Source organism: Pan troglodytes, chromosome 18 (assembly GCF_028858775.2).
Source record: "Pan troglodytes isolate AG18354 chromosome 18, NHGRI_mPanTro3-v2.0_pri, whole genome shotgun sequence".
Classification (NCBI taxonomy): Eukaryota; Metazoa; Chordata; class Mammalia; order Primates; family Hominidae; genus Pan; species Pan troglodytes.
Genome location: NC_072416.2, coordinates 27,014,837 through 27,026,388, shown reverse-complemented (window position 1 = coordinate 27,026,388; position 11,552 = coordinate 27,014,837). Strand labels below are relative to the sequence as shown.

The following is an 11,552-nucleotide window of genomic DNA, read 5'->3' as shown; positions in this document are numbered from 1 at the left end:
TTTTTTTTGAGACAGGGTCTTGCTCTGTTGCCCAGGCTGGCATGCGGTGGCACCATCACGGCTCACTGAAGACTCCAACCCCTGGCTCAAGGGATCCTCCCACCTCAGCCTCCCAAGTAGCTGGGAGTACAGGCATGCATCATGACACTTGGCCAATTTTTAAATTTTTGGTGGGGGTGGGTTCTCCCTATGTTGCCCAGGCTTGTCTTAAACTCCTGGCCTCAAGTAATCTTCCTGCTTCAGCCTCCCAAAGTTCTGTGATTACAGGCATGAGCCACTGTGCCTGCCTTGCTACACATTCTTGATATCAATACAGTTCGTAATAAACATACATATGTAACTGCATGCGTGCTTTTTTTCCCCCTCAGAGACACTTGTTAAACATTTTCTAGCACCACTGACTCTGGCTGCCCAAGCAGGCTTTGGCCAAAAGGAGTGCTGCGCAGTAATGCCACCTCAACTTCCTGTCAAGCTGAGATTCCCACTTTGCGAAGGTCCTCTCCTATGGCAGGAACTGTGCTTCTTCCACCTGGGACTTTGCCCCAAAGTGCAGTTATTAATAGTTTGTTATAGAGAGACATCCTCCCAGGAGCTGGCCACCCACAATTCCTGCCTCCTGTGCACACTCATTTCTCTGTGCCAAATCACCCAATGTGAGATGCATCTTGGTGCAGGAAAGAAACCGGTAATGATGACTGGCATCCTGCGCCCCTGAGTCCTCAGCCTCCTGCTCTCTGCTGGATGTCAAGAGAATTGCATTAGAGGGATGTTCACTCCAAGCAAAGCATTCTCTAAGAAATGTTTCATTACGTCGGGCCTCCAACGAACTCCTTTAGAACCACCCAGGCAACATGTACATTACTGGACTTTACCCAGGGAGAGTCTGCAATTTTAACTGCCCCATTCATTCACTTATTGAGTGCCTGCTGTTTGTCAGGCACTGTTCTAGGCTCTAGGCTCTGGATGTGCCAGGGAACAAAACAGACAATGATCCCTGATATGGTTTGGATCTGTGTCCCTGCCCAAATCTCATGTCAAATTGTAATCCCCAATGTTGGAAGTGGGGCCTGGTGGAAAGTGATGGATCATCGTTGCCACCCTGCTTTGGCATTGTTGTGGCAAATAGTGAGTGATTAAGTTATCATGAGATCTGGTTGTTTAAAAGTGTGTAGCACCTCCCTCCTGTCTCCTCTTTCTCCTGCTCCAGTCATATGAGACATGCCTGCTTCCCCTTTGCCTTCTGCCATGATTGAAAGTTTCCTGCCAGGCGCGGTGGCTCATGCCTGTAATCCCAGCACTTTGGGAGGCCAAGGCGGGCGGATCACGAGGTCAGGAGATTGAGACCATCCTGGCTAACACGGTGAAACCCCATCTCTACTAAAAATACAAAAAATTAGCCAGGTGTGCTCGTGGGCGCCTGTAGTCCCAGCTACTTGGGAGGCTGAGGCAGAAGAATGGCGTGAACTCAGGAGGCAGGGCTTGCAGTGAGCCGAGATTGTGCCACTGCACTCCATTCTGGGCGACAGAGCGAGACTCTGTCTCAAAAAAAAAAAAAAAAAAAAAAAAAAGGAAAGTTTCCTGAGGCCTCCCCAGAAGCCGCTATGCTTCCTGTACAGCCTGCAGAACTGTGAGCCACTGAAATCTCTTTCCTTTTTAAGTTACCCACTCTCAGGTAGTTCTTCATAGCAGTGCGAGAATGGTCTAATACAATCTCTGTTTGCACGGAGATTATAGTTAATGATGGCCAGGCGCGGTGGCTCATGCCTGTAATCCCAGCACTTTGGGAGGCCGAGGTGGGTAGATCATCTGAGGTCAGGAGTTTGAGACCAGCCTGGGCAACATGGTGAAACTCTGTCTCTGCTAAAAATAGCCATGCCTAGGCCAGGCGCGGTGGTTTACGCCTGTAATCCCAGCAATTTGGGAGGCCAAAGCCGGCGGATCATGAGGTCAGGAGATTGAGACCATTCTGGCTAACATGGTGAAACCCTGTCTCTACTAAAAAAAAAAAAAAAAAAAAAAATTAGCCAGGCTTGGTGGTGGGCACCTGTAGTCCCAGCTACTTGGGAGGCTGAGGCAGGAGAATGGCGTGAACCTGCGAGGTGGAGCTTGCAGTGAGCCAAGATTGCGCCACTGCACTCCAGCCTGGGTGACACAGCGAGACTCTGTCTCAAAAAAAAAAAAAAAAAAAGAAAAAGAAAAAAATAGCCATGCCTGCTGGCATGCAGCTGTAATCCTAGCTACTCAGGAGACTGAGGCACAAGAATCTCTTAAACTTGGGCGGCTGAGGTTGCAGGAAGCCAAGATTATAGCCAGTGAGGAAACCCCTAATAGGCAAAATATTTAAGTAAAAATATATAGTATATTAGCTAGTAATAAGCACTAGGCAGAAAAATAAAGCCAAAAATAGGGGAAAGAGGTATGAAGATGACATTTGAGCATATATGTAAAGACCTGAAGGAAGTCTTTAGAGTGAGGTGACTTAGAGTCAGCCTTGCTGAATATTGTGGGGAAAAGTGCTCCTGGCAGATGGAACAGCAAATACAGCAGCCCTGACCTGGGAAGAGAAGGAAGCCAGTATGGCTGAAGAATCCTCAGAAGATTCTTTTGCACACAAAAATCGAGAACCCAGGCCAGGCACAGTGGCTTACGCCTGTAATCCCAGCAGTTTGGGAGGCCAAGGTGGGCGGATCATGAGGTCAGGAGTTCGAGACCAGCCTGGCCAAGAGACCAACCTGGCCAATATGGTGAAATCCTGTCTCTACTAAAAATACAAAAATTAGCTGGGTATGGTGGTGGGCACCTGTAATCCCAGCTACTCAGGAGGAGGAGGCGGGAGAATTGCTTGAACCTGGGAGGCGGAGGTTGCAGTGAGCTGAAGATTGCACCACTGCACTCCAGCCTGGGCCACAGAGCGAGGTTCTGACTCAAAAAAAAAAAAAATTGAGACCTCCAGGTGAGCAAATGCCACTAACTTTTTCATGTAGTCTATTATCCTCTGCACACTGATGCTTCCAGGCCCTTCTGGATCCTGGAACCAGGCTCATCCATGTCTTTCAGTAAGTGTATTGAGCTCTTATGAAGCATCTGTGATACTGAGATGGGATTGTTCCCTTGACCTTGACCCCCTTGTGGGCAGGAACTGGAGGGGCTTGTTTCACTCAGCCTGCAGTCCATGGATGGCTAAGTGTTAACAGCTCAGTGAAGGGTCAGGGTGACAGCCTCCTGCACCTGCTCTTCTTGGCACCCAAGTTGTTCAGTGTCCAGGAAGAATCAGGTCACATGATCTGTTTGAAGGGTAGTGTATGCAGAGGATTTTATTGGGCAATTAAAATGGCTCTCAGTAGGACGGGGAATTAGAGAGGGGATGGTATGGGAAGAAAATCTTTCCCTGGAACTGCACTGGCTGAAGTTAGCTGAGTCTATCTGTAGCCGCCGACACTCAGCAGCATGTATCCCTGACATTCAGTGGCTTGCATCCCTGACCACTTGCATTGGTTGCTTCTGTTGCTTTGCCAACTGAAGCCTTTTTATGGGCACAGGATAGGGGCATGGCAGGCCAAAAAGGCAATCATTTGAGCAAAAAAATGGAGTGGGCTGTTTTCACTTAGGGCCAAGTTTCCAGGCTCGAGGGTGGGGTTTAGCCAAGAGCCATTCTGTGTCAATGTGATGAGGCTGAAAATTTTTGACTTGAGACCATGTTCCTGCCTCTTTGCCTGTCAGCCCAAGATCCTCTGACTCCTACTGGGTTTCATTCTTTGGTTCTTTGAATCTTGAGTTATGAGTCCACCACCACCTCCAAAACTTACTTTAGCTATCCCTTGTTCTTTGGTTATGGCCACAGGACAGCTTTATGTTTCACCGTGAGTAGGTCTGTACAAACCTAACCATAAAAGCTGAGGAAGCTGAAAAGCCAAAGAAAGAGGATGACAAATCTAGTTTTTGAGAAATAAACATTTAATAGGGACTTTTAATAAACAGGAGCCATGTCTTGGATGGCTGTGAGATGAGTTGGTGGATCCCGTACCATTACACTCAGACCCAGAGCTTATATACCACAGGAAATTTGCCAAAAGGCAGGACTTATGGCAAGCATATGTTTATCATAACATTAAGGTTGTTTTGACCTAAGGGCAGGGTTTACTGTAAGTACATGCTAACAGTAGATAAAGTAGAGATCTTAGGGGCTGATATGGTTTGGATATGTGTCCCCTCCAAATCTCATGTTGAAATGTGACCTCCAGTGTTGGAGATGGTCCTGGTGGGAGGTGTTTAGGTTATGGAGGTGGATTCCTCATAAATGATTTGGTGCTGGCCTTGGTAATGAGTGAGTTTTTGCTCTATTAGTTCATGTAAGAGCTGTTTGTTTAAAGAAGGCTCTTTAAGAAGGCTCTCCTCTCTCTCTTAATTCCTCTCTCACCACGTTACAAGCCTGCTTCCCCTTTACCTTCCGCCATAATTGTAAGCTTCCTGAGACCCTCGCCAGAAGCAGATGCTAATACCAAGCTTCCTATACAGCCTGCAGAAATGTGAGCCAAAATAAATCTCTTTTCTTTATAAGTTACCCAGTCTCAAGTATTCCTTTATAGCAATGCAAAGCAGACTAATACAGAGGCATTCCCAGAAGTGGGGCTAATCACAAGTCAACCTGGCAGATTAGCATCCAAGATGGAGTTGCTTTAGACTGCATACTTTAGTTTCAAAACAGGGGTCCAGCTCCTGGAACCTCTGTCCCAGTGGGAGGCCCAAATCCCTCCTTGGCCTGCCAGGGCCTTACGGAGATTGAGTTTAACCTTAGATATATTGAGTTTGAGACCTCTTGGGGGGTCTCCTAACACATAGAAGGATGTGTACAGCAGGTCATTAAGTTGATAGGTCTGTGACTCAGAAGGGAGAGCGGGGATGGAAAGACTGATTGAAATCACCACTAGCATTTGTTGAAATTCTTTCTGTCGGCTAGGCTGGTGATTGTCAACCCTGGCTGCATATTAATACTGCCTAGAGAGCTTTCAAAAATATCAATTTAAGGGCCCCACTGCAGACCAATTGATGCAAATCTCCAGGGGTGAGGCCCAGGCATTAGTATGTTTTAAAATCTCCCCACGATTCTAATAAGCAGGTAAGGTGGAGAACCACTGTGATCAGCAATGGTTTATATTGGTGATTCTCAACCTTGGCTGCAACTTTGGGTTGCCAACTGGGTTTCCAATCCTGTTGGAATCACCTAGGGAACTTTAAGAAGTATTGCCACCTAGTTCCCATCCACAGAGATTTGGACATATTTGTTCTGGGTGGAGCTGGGTCAGGGGATGTAACCAAGGTGGAGAACCTCCAAGCTAGGTGCTGAACACCTAGGAGAAGATTACAAAGCTGTACTAGAAATCATCCTCCCCACTCAAGGATCTCACTACATCATGGAAGGCACCATTAAAAATGTTAGCTATGGCCATCTTCTCTCTTGTGCCTTGTCCTAGCTCTGAAAGCTCAAACTCTAATGGCCTATTTTGATGACATCCTCTGTCCTGCTGACTCTTCTACCAAACTCATCCCAATAGTGCTGTTTGACTTTCCTGTCCATCAGTCCTTCCCAAGTGACTTCCTTCCTAACTGGATTCCACAGCCTATCCCTCCCATGACACCCTCACTAGTCCCCCAAATCTTTTGTCTCCTTGGCTTTCTGTCCCTCTAGCCCACACTCCCCTTATTATCCTTATTCAGTTACCAAATCCTATGGATCCCCCCCACTTCTAAATGTTGCTTGGATGAGTCCATTTCTCTCCATTCCTACAGCCACTTTTCTATTTCAGTACACCACCATGAACTTAGATGCCTACTACAATCTCCCAAATGGCTTCTCTCAGTCTGGCCATGACCCTCTCTAGTCTGTTTGCTGCAACTAGAGTGACCCGTTCAATATGCAATTATTAAAATTTCACTTTTTGAAAATGACATGCAACAGGCTGGGCGCGGTGGCTCATGCCTGTAATCCTAGCACTTTGGGAGGCTGAGGCGGGTGGATCACAAGGTCAGGAGATCGAGACCATCCTGGCTAACACGATGAAACCCCATCTCCACTAAAAATATAAAAAATCAGCCAGGCGTGGTGGCGGGTGCCTGTGGTCCCAGCTACTCGGGAGGCTGAGGCAGGAGAATGGCGTGAACCCGGGAGGTGGAGCTTGCAGTGAGCCGAGATCACACCACTGCACTGCAGCCTGGGCGACAGAGCGAGACTCCGTCTCAAAAACAAAAAAGAAAAAGGAAAATGACATGCAACAATATTTACTCTTCTGGTTGTACAGGTTTATGAATTTTGACAAATGCATCTAGTCATGAAACCATGACCGAAATCAGGATACAGAGCCATTCATCACCCCCTCACCCCAACCAAATTCAATCATGCCATCAGGTTTTCATCAACTTCTATTCCCACTCATAATTCCTGGCAACCACTGATGTATTTTCTGTCCCTATTGGTTTGCCTTTTCCAGATTGTCCTATAAATGGAATCATATACAGTATGTAGACTCTCTGGCTTCTTGCACTTAGCATATTGCATTTGGTATTCATTCAAGTTATTTTGTGTATCAGTCATTTGGTCCTTCTTGCTGCTGATTAGTATTCCATTGTGTGGATAATCCACAGCTCATTTAGCCATTTTTGCCAGTTGAAGGACATTTGGGTCATTTCTAGTTTTTGGTTATTATAAACAGATCTACTACAAATATTTGTGTACAGGTTTTTGTGTGAACACACATTTTCATTCCCTTTGGTAAATATATAGCAGTGGGATTGCTGGGTCATGTGATAAGTGTATGTTTAACTTTGTAAAGAACTGCCAAATTGTTTTGCAAAATGGCGCTGCTATTTTGCATCTCTACCAGCAGCGTATGAGAGTTCCAGTTGCTCCACATCCTTGCCAAAACTCACTATCGTCTGTGTTTATAATTCTAGGTATTCCAATGGGTGTACAGTAGTATGCCATTTGCATAAATTGCACATTTGGTCACGCTCCTTCCCTGCATACAACTGTCTGCAACTCCCTGTTGCTTTTAGGGTTGAGCCCTAATTGTTTAGCATGACTTGAAAGAGCCACTTGCTGGGTGAATTACCACTTGTCTCCCAAGCCCAGGTGTTGCCATCCTGCGCCCCTTTTGCATTCCATGCAATGGCCACATTAAAGTACTTTTAGCTCCTGAGTCCCCTCTGCTTCCCTCAATTTTACATTTCTCTGTATGCTGTTACCTCTGCCTAGGACATTCTCCTCTCTTCTTTCATCTGGTCAATTCCTATTCGTTCTCCCATGCACCTTAGAAGTCAGTTACTCCAGATCTCCCTGGTCACCTCTTCCCACTCCCAGTCTCAGCCCTAACTCTCATGGAATACTCTTCTTTGCCCTCCTACGCAGTTTGTCCACCAATAACCTGATGCACACCCTTCTGGCTGTTTCTGACTATGGTAGATTTCAAAATCAGCCATGATACTTTGCAGCTCTTTCTATCAAGAGATGGAGGTTTTTCTCTACTCCCTTGAATGATTATGCCCCTTTTATAGACAAAGAAACTGAGCCCAAGATCACGTTGCTTGCTGATATAGATGTGCCCAAACCTGGGAGTTCTGGGTCCAGATCCTAAGCTTTTCCCACCAGGCTGCAGAAATTTGGCTCCCATGGATATGACCATCTGCACCCTTGCTTGCCCTGGCCTCCCTTCTGACTGGAAACATCAACTCCCTTCATTAGGGGCACTCCTGCTCCCATTCCAATAATATTATTTTAATGGGGATTGCCAACCACAACATGCCCTGTTTCTTTGGCTACAGGGCATATGACCTGAGCTAAGAAAATCAGAGCTTTCCTGGGAACTTTCTGGATTAGAACTATGGGAGGAGATGTGAGCTTGGCCACCATTTGTTGCCATGCTTGCAGCTTCATGGAGAAAACAGGTCTGAGAAAAAGAAAAGTATCACCCAACAGGGAGTGGCATGTGTTGAGGAGAAGGGGGAGGGATGGAGGTGTCTTTTACTAAGCAAGAGCACCTTGGTTCCTCGTTTTATTGTCCCTAAAAGCAGCTGCATCCTAGGCTTCCCAAAGTTTAGTTACCTTGGTCAATAAATTCCCCACTTTGCCTCTGTTAGTTGAAACTAGGCCACCTGCAACACTTGAAGGAACTTTCATAATACACAAGACTTGGGGGAATTAATCGAGGGGTAATGATGAAAGCATTAGGTAAAGCTAGCCCCTTTGAACAGCTCAGGGGTTGAGCTGGAGAATGGGTCTGTCGATGACTCAGGTGAAGGTGTGGCCTGGGACCCTGGCTCTACTTATAAAGTGAAGGCTGTCAGCCAAAAATTCAACTTCGATTGCAAAGGCATTTAGGACTTAGGGGAGAAATGAGAATGCATGCTTCTGTAGCAGAGGGAAAAAAAGTGTCTAACAGGTTGTGAATAATTCAGATTTAATTACTAGGAAAAATGCCTTCCTTTTCTTTTTTCTTTTTATTCTTTCCCCTGCCTGACGCTTAGGCAGCAGGTTTAGTAGATATTTTTGTTCCAGAAATTCTACTTGAGAAATAGTGAGCCAAGTCTTCAGTTTTCTTCTGGTTGGGCGTGAAGACCAGGGTGTTTTGGATGTGGGCAGGAAGGAGAAGCAGGTATTCCTCAGCTCTTTCTGTTAAAGACTGCCAGGTATGGTACCCATCATGGGGGGGTCCTTCTCTAATGCCTGGAACCTCTGAGCTTGTGACCTATAAACTGGAAGGCACAGGTGTGAAATGCTCCCAACCATGCAGATGGGTGCCATTATAATTTTGTGGTACTATATCTCAGACAGGGACTCATCACCACTTAGCAATCCTATTACACACCCACTGCCATCGATTTTAAACCTCATTACTCATTTCAAGCCCTTTAGTACTTAGTTTAGTACCCCACTCTCTCTCCTTTCCAGGAGATGAATTTTTTAAAATAACAGCTTTATTGAGATATAATTCATATACCATAAACCTACCCCCTTTAAAGTGTACCATTAAATGATTAAGTGATTTTTACTATATAGGCAAAGCTGTACAACCAACACCATGATCTAATTTTAGAACATTTTTATCACTCCCCAAAGAAGCTCCATACTCGTTAGCAATTACTGCTCATTTCCTCCTCTCCACATCTCCTGGCAACCACAAATCTACTTTTTCAACTTACTGTCTCAAAATGGGATTTGCCTATCCTGGACTTTTCCTATAAATAGAATCATACAACCTGTGGTCTTTGGGTGTGGCTTCCCTCACTTAGAATGGTATTTTCAAGGTTCATTCGTGTTGTAGCAGATACCAGTACTTTATTTCTTTTTATGGCAGAATAATATTCCATTGTATGGATATGTCTTTGATTTTTCCATTCATCAGCTGATGGACAATTGGGTTGTTTTCAATTCTGGGCTATTATGAATAATGGTGCTATGCACATTTTGTACAAGTTTGGGTGTGGACATACTTTCCAATCCTGTTGGGTATATCTGTAAGAGTGCAACTGCTAGGTCATGTGGTAACTCAAAATGATAACTGAGTTACCATTAAATTGCTAGGTCATATGGTAACTTTGGAGAAACACCATTTTACGCTCCTCCTGGCAATGTATAGGGGTTCCAATTTCTTCACATTTTTGCTAATACTTGTAATTATCTGTCTTTCATATTTTTGTCATTCTCGTGAGTGTGAAGTGGTATCTCATTGTGGTTTTGATTTGCATTTCCCTAATGACTAATGGTGTTGAATATCTTTTCATATGCTTATAAGCCATTTATATGTCTTTGGAGAAATTCTTTTCAAATCTCTTGCTCATTTTTAAATTAGGTTGTCATTTTATTACTGAGTTGCATTAGTGTTACAGCTCTTTTAGAATTTATCTAGCAGGTTTTCTGATTTTTACCCGGAACCCCTCCCCAGCCAAAAGTAAAAGAAAAAAAAAGCTGCAATAGTTCTTTATATAGTTTAGATACAAGGCCCTTATCAGATATTTGATTTTCAAATATTGTCTCCCATTCTGTGAGTTGTTTTTTCACTCTCTTGATGGTGTCATATGAAGCACAAATTTTTTTTTTATTTTGATAATGTCCCAATTATCTATGTATTTTTTCTTTTCATTTGTGCTTTTGGTGTCGTACCTAAGAAACTGCTGCTTAACTCAAGGTCATAAAGATTTACTCCTGAATTTCCTTCTAGCTGTTTTATAGTTTTAACTCTTACATTTAGATATGATTCATTTTGAGGTTATTTTTGTTTATGATGTGAGGTAGGGATCTGACTTTATTCTTTTACATAGGGATATCCAGTTGTCCCAGCACCATTTGTTGAAAGACTATTTTTTCCTAATTGAATTGTCTTGGCATTCTTGTTGAAAATCAGTTCACTATAAATATCTGACCTCTCAATACTATTCCATTGATCTATGTGTTTATCCTTATGCCAGTACCACACTATCTTCATACTGTTACTCTGTGTTTGAAACTCTAGGTTAGAAATGGGGAATGGTGAACTCTAGGTTAGAAATGAGGAATTATTCAGCTCTGTTCTTTTTCAGTATTATTTTGGCTGTTCTGGATTTCTTGGATTTCTGTATGAATTTCAGAGCCAGTTTATCAATTTCTGCAAAAAATGCTGTGGGGATTTTGATAGGGATTGTGCTGAATCTATAGACCAGTTTAAGGAATACTGCCATCTTAACAATATGAAGCTTTCTGATCTATGAATACAGGATGCCTTTCCATTTATTTAAGTCTTAAGTCTTTCAATATTTTGCAGTAGTCAGTGAACAAGTCTTGCACTTCTCTTATTGATTTTATTCCTAAATACTTGATTATTTTTTATCTTATTGTAAGTGTAATTGTTTTCTTAATTTCATTTTTGGATTGGTCATTGCTACTGTATAAAATATTTTTATATATTGCTCTTATATTTTGCAAGCTTGGTGAATTTGTTTATTAGGTCTACTAGTTTTTTTTTGTGTGTGTATTCCTTAGAATTTTCTATATACCACTGGGCATGGTGGCTCACACCTGTAATCCCAGCACTTTGGGAGGCTGAGGTGGGTGGACTATTTGAGGTCAGGAATTTGAGACCAGCCTGACCAACATGGTGAAATCTTGCCTCTACTAATTACAATAAAAATTAGCCAGGTGTGGTGGTGCATCCCTGTAATCCCAGCTACTTGGGAGGCTGAGGCAAGAGAATCACTTGAACCCGAGAGACAGCGGTTGCAGTGAGCTGAGATTGCACCACGGCACTCCAGCCTGGGCGACTGAGCAAAACTCCGTCTCAAAAAAAACAACAAAGAAAAGAAAAAAAAAAAGAAAAAAAAGAATTTTCTATAAATGAGATTATGTCATCTGCAAATAGAGATGTTTTACTTCTTCCTTTCCAATCTGAATGCCGTTTTTTTTTCTTGCCTAATTTTCCTAGCAGAGGAACTTTTGAATGTTTTAATATAGTGGTCATAAGATATAGCATGGGCTTTGGAATCAGTCAAAGCTGGTCATAAATTCTGGCTCCACCACTTCACTCACT

The 11,552-nt window shown here is 43.6% G+C and overlaps 1 non-coding gene across 1 annotated transcript; it reads left to right on the top strand.

Annotated features, from left to right (window-relative positions):
• The first annotated feature begins 9,868 nt into the window (after window positions 1–9,868).
• LOC112205931 (U7 small nuclear RNA) lies at window positions 9,869–9,930 on the top strand. Its single transcript, XR_002940069.1, has one exon. It is a non-coding gene; the product is annotated as a U7 small nuclear RNA (small nuclear RNA).
• The last annotated feature ends 1,622 nt before the right edge of the window (window positions 9,931–11,552 follow it).